Here is a 10277-nt window from a genome sequence, read left to right on the forward strand (position 1 = left end):
GTTTGTGTTTACTGAAACGCTATTAGAATTACATACAAGAAGCGTTGCTTTTAAGACCATTCCCCTCCACCCCAAACACAATTTTGGGGATGTACTTACACTTTAAAAGTAATATCAGCGTGGTTATAACAGTGCACTTACTGAAGAAGAACTCCAGGTGGGAAATGCCAATGTCGATTAGAAATTATCGAGAGAAGTTAAATTGATAGAGGCAATAATTGATTTAACCCTTTAAATAACCACTCAGTCTAAAAATAATAAGCACGTTTTCCAGGCATTACCCTCCCAATGGACTTTAGTTTGGTTTATGTCCGTCTAATCAGATATCATGTTTCCAACACTCTTCAGCCATTAGAGTAAACGGAGAAACTCTTTCAGCACCATGCGGACAGCGCCCTCCAGGCTCTTCTCATTGACTGGACACTCTTTATGGGATAGGTGGCTATAAAGCTTGTTTGTTATTGATGTGAAATGCAAAAGCCAGAGAAAAAAGAAATATATCAGGATTAATGTTTTGTCCTTGACCTAATAATAATAATATAATAATAATAAGTAATAATTCGTTAGGTGTTTACATTCTCTAAAAATGATAAAAACTAAGAAATCCTTATCATATGACCAAGAAAAGTCGTGAGATGTAACAAAAAGTAAACAAAAATCATCCAAGCTTGATTTATCTCCGTGTAGGCTTTGTATTAAAGGCTTTGTGTTAATGCAATGATAAGTATTTAAATACAGCCATTTTGTATTTAATTAGCTAATAAAATGCAAAGGAAAGTGAATGCAATTTTCAAAGTGAATTTTATGACATCTGTTTATTTATATATACAGATGCATATTTCAAAACACTTGAGCAACTGGTAATTACATATTTCCTTACTGTCCTCCTGACAGAGAATTAGCTTAAGTGAATATAAAAGATTGCAAATGTTCCTGGTTGTTATTTTCTTGTCTGTTGATCGACAAGTTCTTCAAGAACTACACCATCTGCTAAACTGTAAGAGGAGCTGGAGTATCTCACTGAGAATGCTCCTCTATAAGGTCATTTGCAGATTACGCAGTTTTTTAACAATTTTCTGAATTTTTATTTTTGTTGTTTAATTTTTCCTTCAGTTACATCTCAAATCAAATTGCAGTTGGGTTGTTTTGCCCAAGTTGAAATATAAACTAAACAAACAGCTAACACAATAAAACCTTGATTAAAAAAACATGATTTCTAAAATAAACAAAAAAAGTTATCTATTTTTGCAAATATACTATTTATATGTCAATTCAAATCAAATTATATACTAAGACGTTCTTAGTTGTTAATGTTAACTGCAAAAGATGGAATTGACATGCTTCTGTTTTTGAATATATTATAAGCTTAGAAATTTACAGAAGGTTTGCCTATATAAAGAAAGCAAAACTACATTAGTGATGTTTCCCAGTCATCATCAACAAAATGCAAAACTGAAATTTAATTAATTCAGAATTTGTGAGAAGATAGCCAGAATGATCTGTTCTGTTCAGCATGTTCTTGTTAATAGTTGGTTTGTGTTTGTGTGTGTGTGTGTGTGTGTGTGTGTGTGTGTGTGTGTGTTGAGCTTGGTTTATCTGATGGACAGGAGTCAGCTTTTGCTGATGTCACCACCCTCTTAAACTGAACTCCACATCAAACACATGCAGCATTATCTATAAGCACGAAATCAGATTAATGACAGAGGTAATGGTTGTGCCATATACTCTAACCTATCTTTATACAAAGTTACTTTTTTTGCTCATGTTTGCTTTGTACTTTAAGGATAATTAAAAATATTGGGTTGTTTATTTTGTCCTTTGGAGCGTTTAGGTAGCTACTGATGAGTCAGTTGATTCAATTTTAAATCTAATGAATTGCTCAATGTCTCAATTAACCAAATTACTAAATAAATGTGAAAATCACAGACAAAACATTATTTAAAATTTATTTGATTCAGCATAAAATGTATTGTACATTTAGGATACAACAGCCTTACAAAACCATGGAACATAAAATATGATTTGAGAAACATCTCAGTAATTTATGTTTATACAGTGAAAGTTACTGTTAATTGGTACTAATATATATATATATATATATATATATATATATATATATATATATATATATATATATATATATATATATATATACACACACACACATATACACACACATACATACATACATATACACATCTCGTTATTTTAAAGAAAGAAAGAGTACTCTAAATAAGAAACTAAACAATCTGCCAGCAGGTGGCGGTAAATGTCATTCAAACGGTTGATTCATTCAGGAACGAAGTTAACGGCTCTCTCTGTGAAGGAGCTTTTTGAATATATAGTTGACACGATTTATTAAAAACACGGATATTTTTTTCAGAAACTAAACACCGCTGAGCTGCTCGGAGATGTACAACAGTTCTGCTGTAACTTAGATTTAAAAGGTAATATGTTCTCTTCAAAATTTAGCAAAAACAACATTACTATTGTGTTTAAAATATAACACGATATAAATTTCAGAACATGAATATGGACCGTTGTTTAAAATGTTGTTTAAGCTTGTGATATTCTCTTACAAATATCAGCACTCCTCTGATATTACCCTCGCTACTTATGTGATATGACTTATGCACGTATGTTTGATTAGCATACTGAAATGAAGAACCGAGGCCTGTTTGTCAAAGGGACGAGTAAAACATGAAATCATTTCAAATGTATGAAAGTAGTTGTAAAAATCATTAGCCAAAGAGCTTTTTTTAAACGCCATATAGAACTCCGAGCTACGCTCCATATGTTCCACATCTTTATGACGCGTGGCAGTGCAGCAGGTACATATGACGTTCTTTTCTATTATTCTCTGTTGGGTGTTTTGGAGATTGTTGTGGTTGGTGTTTTCGTGCTTCTGTGAGTTTCTAAAGTGATTATTTCTTCGGTTCTTGATTTTCGGTTTTTGACTTTTTTCGGACTTTGACTATCGGCTTCGGATTTGCTCTGACATTGACTCGGTTTTTGACTCGTTTCCGTTTTGACTCTCGATTTTTGACTCGTTTGGACTCCCGGTTTTGACCCTTTTCCGTTTTTGACTCTCGGCTTTGGATTCGTATTTTTGTAAACTCGGACACGAAGAAAGATCATTTCCTACAATGGGAGTGATTGGTGTTTTATCGGTGTGTGTAAGTATGCGCTATGCACACAACAGATTACAGTCGGTGACAGTTTACAAATGCTGAATGTTCACTAATGCACTTGTGTTATTGAATACTTGGTTGGTTTAGTATTGTAACTATCAAACTACATTTTTCTGATGGACATTTGTCTTGTGCAGGAGGAAACACCAAAGACCGTGTTCGTGTGCCCTCATCAGCCTGAGGAAGAGTGGGCAGATGAGGCAGGGTCTTCCTCTGACGCTCACACACACGTGGAGTTCGTGGAGAGAGCACGGTGAGTGTTTGACAGCGTTTCTCAGTGTTTTTCACTTGTACGTAGAGGTTGTGGGTATTTGTAAAATGTGTGTTTGTGTTTAGGTCTCAGTGCAGCTGGCCTGTTTAGAGTTGGCGGATCGGTGAAAGCGCTGCAAAGAACTGAGAGGAAAACGCTTGACGAAGGAGGCTTTCCTGAGTTTAACAGCTGGGATGTTTTCACTACGGCCTCCTTAATAAAGGTTTTCTCAGGGAATTGCCCGGTGGGCTTATTCCCGAGCAACACAGGACACGGCTGCTGAAGGCATTCAGGAGGTAAGAGAAGAGAAGTTGGGTGGTGATGAGTGAACGTGTTAAGTACTTGCTGGTCAACAAAACAGATTTATCAGATCCAACTCAATCTTACTGAACTCTTGTATCTTGCAGATTTAGAAAAGGATGAACTGAACCAAGCCTTGAGGCGTGCTGAACAGTCTCCCAGAGGAAAATTTTAATGTCCTCTGCTATGTAATGTTCTTCCTGTCCCTGTTGCTGCCGAAAAGCCAAAGTAATCTCATGACATCTACAAACTTGTCCTAGTTGTTGGACCCAACATCTTCCAGTAAGTGTTTGTATGCGTGTGTTAAGCTTATACGGTCTGTTCTTCAGAACACATGACAAAAAGAACTTGGGACTGAGGTGTCTAGAATTACATGCTCGGAGATATTATAAGGCGCTGCGACCTGTCTGATGAAAGCAGTCAGTCATGTGTGGTGTATGTAGTAAGGTGACAGGTATTTCTTATTTGTATGTGCAGCGTTCCTTCCAGCCCCACCATGCTTGAGGAACAGGGACAATGTAATGCTCTGATTGAGCACATGCTGGACAACATCATCCACCTGCTGCCAAACATATATCCACACACATCCACCAGCAACGCAGCAGTGAGTTTGTACTACGCTATAAGTTGAAGTTTCAAATGATACTTGTGTGTTTGTGTGATGGACTTAATAAATTCAATCAGAAACTTGGTAAACTGTCATTGCTGGGGTATAATATTGTGTGTAATAGTAAAAAATGCTGAAAGAAAATCTGTTTTATTTTGTGTTCTATATGTTTGAGAGATTGAAAATGCTTAAAATAATGTATTTGTGTGTTTAAGGAGGAAAGAGACTGCACTGATGAAGACTGTGTCCCACAGTTGCCAGTCACAGAGATCAAGTACATATGCAGAAAACACACACACACACACACACACACACACACACACACACACACACACACACACACACACACACACACACACACACACACACACACACAGATCTGTGCAGGTCTTTGCTATTAGAAAGTAGTTGTTAATTAAATGCAAGCACAGATCATGGACATCCACATATGATGCAGGTTTCTATAGGTTTATAATGATTCATTTATTGTAGTGTTTGTTAGTTTGTTTCTATGTTTGTTCTGTGTTTGTTTTTTCCAGCGTAAAGCCGCCTAAAATTGGGAAACTTGGGCACTCAGAAAAGATTCAGAGGTTTTTGGAGAAACCTTTGCTCATGCACAGGTACACAGTAGGAATTGTTGATGAAAAAGACTGATCTGGTTTGTTGTCCTGTACATGTGCTCATATAACATATAGAAATGAAGATCAGATAAGTGTTGTCAGACTGAGTTGAGTATAAAGAAGTTAAATCAAAAATCAGTGTTCTGCCACTCAGCATTTATTTCTTTTTCATTTTTGTTACATAGCAATGACTGAAGAGGCCCCTTAAGCAATAGAGAGCCAGAAGCAGGAGGGTAGAAGGCCACCAGAATGAGTCACCAGATGCCAATATGGCCAGTGAGGTCACAGCAAGACATGGGGGCCAGTGAGGGTCACCAAAAGACACTGGGGCCAGTGAGGGTCACCAAAAAACACTGGGGCCAGTGAAGGGTCATCTTAAGACACCGGGGCTGGTGAGGATCACCACAAGACACGGGGGCCAGTGAGGGTCACCACAAGACATCGGGGCCAATTTTGAAGAATCAAACAAAATAAATACTGATGTTGAATTAAAGATTGTCATCTTCATTCAATTTCAGAGTATATAAATGATTTGTTTTGTACAAATAGTTTATCTTGTGTGTGTGTCCAGTCAGTTTAAATATGAATAAATTCTGCACTCAGTTGACTTACAGGCTATCTGAGTGATCAGAGTAGATCAGAACTCCAAATCCTCAATCTTTCTCAAACTAATCAGACAGGAGGGTAGATTAACTTTGGTGGACTTCAACTTGAAAAACATACAAAACATGACAAAAATCACTCTGGACCCTCCACATCCAGCACACTCCATCTTTGAACTGTTGCCATCTGGTCGACGCTCCCAGAGCACTGAGTACCAGGACAGCCAGACACAGGAACAGTTTCTTCCCCCAGGCAGTCCATGTCATGAACACTTGAGGACACTTATTTATTTAACATACAGATTTGCACATAACACTGCACAAACATAATTCCTGTTTACACTTGAATGTTTATAGTATGTATATATTTTTTTATTTTTGCTGTTTTGCACATTTTATATTTTGTATATTGTATATAATTCTTTATTATCTGTCTTGTCTTGTTATCGTGTTGGCCTGTAGAGTTTCTGTCACTAAAACAAATTCCTCGTATGTGTAAACATACCTGGCAATAAAGTGATTCTGATTCTAAGCTGACTTCATTTCCGCTTTTTCTTTACATTCTTCACTCAACATTCTGGGCTTGACTGAGACCTGGATTCGTCCAGAAGACTCAGCAACCCCAGCTGCTCTAGTCAACAATCACTCTCACACACACCTCGTCAGGTTAGCAGGGTGGGGGGCACTGGTCTGCTCATCCCAAACAATTGGAAATATTCAACCCACTCACTTCTATGTAATTACAACTCTTTTGAATTTCATGCAATCACAGTTAGTACTCTGACAAAATTCCACATAGTGGTAATTTACCGCCCCCCTGGACATATTCTAGACACCTTCCTAGAGGAGCTGGATGGATTGTTGTCCTCTTTTACAGAGGAAGGCACTCCACTCCTACTCTTTGGGGACTTCAACATTCATCTTGACAAACCATACGCTACACACTTGCATTCACTTCTAGCTTCATTTGACCTCAAACGTCTTATCACGACAAGCACCCACAAATCAGGCAACCAGCTTGATTTATTTATACACCAGTTGTACTGCAGACACCATTTCAGTACACAACTGCTTCACATTTCTGACCATTTCCTTCTTACATTTAAACTACATTTTCCTATCTCTGAGCAACCAACCCCTATACCGGTTACTTTCCGACGTAACCTTTGTTCCCTTTCTCCCTCCCATCTCTCCTCTGCTGTGTCCTCCTCCCTTCCCTCACCTACCCATTTCTCTTCTCTGGATGTGAATGCAGCTACAGATACTTTGTTCAGTACTCTAACCTCCTGTCTAGACGATATCTGCCCTCTCTCCTCCAGGCCAGCACGGACTGCCTCCTCTAGCCCTGGTTGTCTGATGTTCTCTCGTGAGCATCGGGTCAAACTCAGGGCAGCGGAGAAAGTGGCGCAAATCTAAAGAGCTGTCAGACCTGAGCAGGTATCAGACTTTGCTTTCTTCCTTCTCTGCTGAAATCCTCACGGCCAAATCATCATACTTCCAAAACAACACTTCAGACACACGTAAGCTCTTCAGATCATTTAACTCTCTGCTCTATCCCCCTCCACCACCTCCCACCACCTCAATAACACCTGACGATTTTGCCACATTCTTTACAAACAAAAAAGCCCGAAAGCGATCAGTAGCCAGTTCTCAGCCCCCAACACACAACCTTCAACCAACCACATGCACGACTACCGATTCCTCCACTTTCTCCTTCTGCTCCTCACTGAGGCAGAAGTATCCAAACTTCTCCTCTCCAGCCATCCAACAACATGTCCGCTAGGACCCCATACCTCTCTCATCTTCTGCGAGCAATCTCCCACAGTCTTGCTGGCACTCACGCACATCATCAATACATCTCTCCTCACAGGCACCTTCCCACAGCATTTAAGCAGGCTCGGTAACCCCACTGCTCAAAAGCCCACTTTAAACGCTTCCTTATTGATAACTACAGGCCAGTCTCTCTTCTTCCATTCATAGCGAAAACACTTGAAAGAGTTGTTTTCAACCAGGTATCACTGTTTCTTTCGCAAAACAACAAACTGGACCATAACCAGTCAGGTTTCAGGTGCGGCCATTCAACTGAGACTGCGCTGCTCTCAGTCACTGAAGCCCTGCGGACTGCAAGAGCTGAATCCAAATCACCAGTTCTCATTCTGCTGGATCTATCCGCTGCTTTTGACACTGTGAATCATCAGATCCTGCTGTCTACCCTCTCATCACTGGGCATCTCTGGGATTCCACTTCGCTGGTTCGAATCCTATCTCACTGGTAGGTTTTTTAGGGTGGCCTGGGGAGGAGGAGAAGTATCCACAGCACATCAACTGGTCACTGGGGTTCCTCAGGGATCGGTTCTTGGACCCCTCCTCTTCTCCATTTATACTACATCACTAGGCCCCATCATACAGGCTCATGGCTTCTCCTACCACTGCTACGCCGATGACACACAGCTCTACCTCTCTTTTCATCCAGATGATCCAACGGTAGCTACTCGGATCTCGGGTTGCCTGGCGGACATCTCGGCATGGATGCAAGAGTACCACCTACAGCTCAACCTGACAAAGACTGAGCTGCTTGTATTCCCTGCCACTCCAACTACACAGCATGACTTCACCATCCAGCTAGGTTCTTCTACAATTACCCCATCAACCTCAGTCAGAAATCTTGTTGTAATCCTCGATGACCAACTAACCTTTAAAGATCACATTGCAAAGACTGCTCGATCCTGCAGGTTTGCTACTACAGCATCAGAAAGATCAGGCCCTTTCTAACAGAGAAAGCTGCACAGCTACTTGTCAGGCCCTTATCATTTCTAGACTGGACTATTGCAATGCTCTTCTGGCTGGACTTCCATCAAACACAATAAAACCTCTACAAATGATTCAGAATGCAGCAAAGCACGGCTGGTACTCAATGAGCCCAAAAGAACCCATGTTACACCTCTCTTTATCTCCTTACATTGGCTACTGATTGCAGCTCGCATCAAGTTCAAGGCACTGATGCTTGCATATAGAACAACCACAGACTCGGCACGGTCTACTTCCACTCACTATTACAAATCTACACACCCTCTAGAAGTCTGAGATCTGCTAGCGAGCAACGCCTCGTGGTACCATCTCAAAGAGGCTTGAAATCACTCTCCCAGAACTTTCTCGTTCTCTGTTCCTGGCTGGTGGAACGATCTTCCTGTACATATCCGAATGCTGGATCTCTGTCAATCTTTAAGAAACAGCTGAAAACTCACATCTCTCAGCAATACCTGACCTCATCATAAAAAAAAAAAAAGAAAAGAAAAATTTACTGCCTGTGACTGGGTGTTACAAGCACTTACTCTGTCTGTTTGTCTCTCAAAAATGATGATCAGCTGTTGTACTCTCAATTGTAAGTCAAGCTTTGGAAAGCGTCTGCAAAATGACTAAATGTAAATGTAAATGTTTTAGTCACTTATTTCACTGGATTTTAGGCATCAAGCTTTAAGTTTCAGAAACCAGGCATGAAATATAGCACTTTACCTAACTATCACATATTTTAGAGGAATGTAAGTAAGAAGAACTGATTGGCTAGAACCTTATGGACCTTTAAATATTGTCTGTGTGTTTTCACAAAGTGGTTAAAAAAAGTCAGAGGTCATGGTCCTCTGAAAAGCAGTGGGTGAAATTAACTTTAGATCAAAGAAAGGGTTGCCAAATGAGATACATTTATATAATTATAGAAAAAATACACACACACACACACACACACACACACACACACACACACACACACACACACACACACACACACATACATACATATATATACATATATATATATATATTATATATTTTAAAGAAAGAGTACTCTAAATAAGAAACTAAACAATCTGCCAGCAGGTGGCGGTAAATGTCATTCAAACGGTTGATTCATTCAGGAACGAAGTTAACGGCTCTCTCTGTGAGGGAGCTTTTGAATATATAGTTGACACGATTTATTAAAAACACGGATATTTTTTCAGAAACTAAACACCGCTGAGCTGCTCGGAGATGTACAACAGTTCTGCTGTAACTTAGATTTAAAAGGTAATATGTTCTCTTCAAAATTTAGCAAAAACAGCGTATCATTGTGTTTAAAATATAACACGATATAAATTTCAGAACATGAATATGGACCGTTGTTTAAAATGTTGTTTGCTTGTGATATTCCTTACAAATATCAGCACTCCTCTGATATTACCCTCGCTACTTATGTGATATGACTTATGCAATGTATGTTTGATTAGCATACTGAAATGAAGAACCGAGGCCTGTTTGTCAAAGGGACGAGTAAAACATGAAATCATTTCAAATGTATGAAAGTAGTTGTAAAAATCATTAGCTTGACATTTGAACAAAGAGCTTTTTTAAACGCCATATAGAATCTCCGAGCTACGCTCCATATGTTCCACACATCTTTATGACGCGGGGTGCAGCAGGTACATATGAGCGTTCTTTTCTATTATTCTCTGTTGGGTGTTTTGGAGATTGTTGTGGTTGGTGTTTTCGTGCTTCTGTGAGTTTCTAAAGTGATTATTTCTTCGGTTCTTGATTTTCGGTTTTTGACTTTTTCGGACTTTGACTATCGGGCTCGGATTTGCTCTTGACATTGACTCGGTTTTTGACTCGTTTCCGTTTTGACTCTCGATTTTGACTCGTTTGGACTCCCGGTTTTGACCCTTTTCCGTTTTTTGAC

The sequence above is a fragment of the Puntigrus tetrazona genome, chromosome 23 (assembly GCF_018831695.1).
Source record: "Puntigrus tetrazona isolate hp1 chromosome 23, ASM1883169v1, whole genome shotgun sequence".
Taxonomy (NCBI): domain Eukaryota; kingdom Metazoa; phylum Chordata; class Actinopteri; order Cypriniformes; family Cyprinidae; genus Puntigrus; species Puntigrus tetrazona.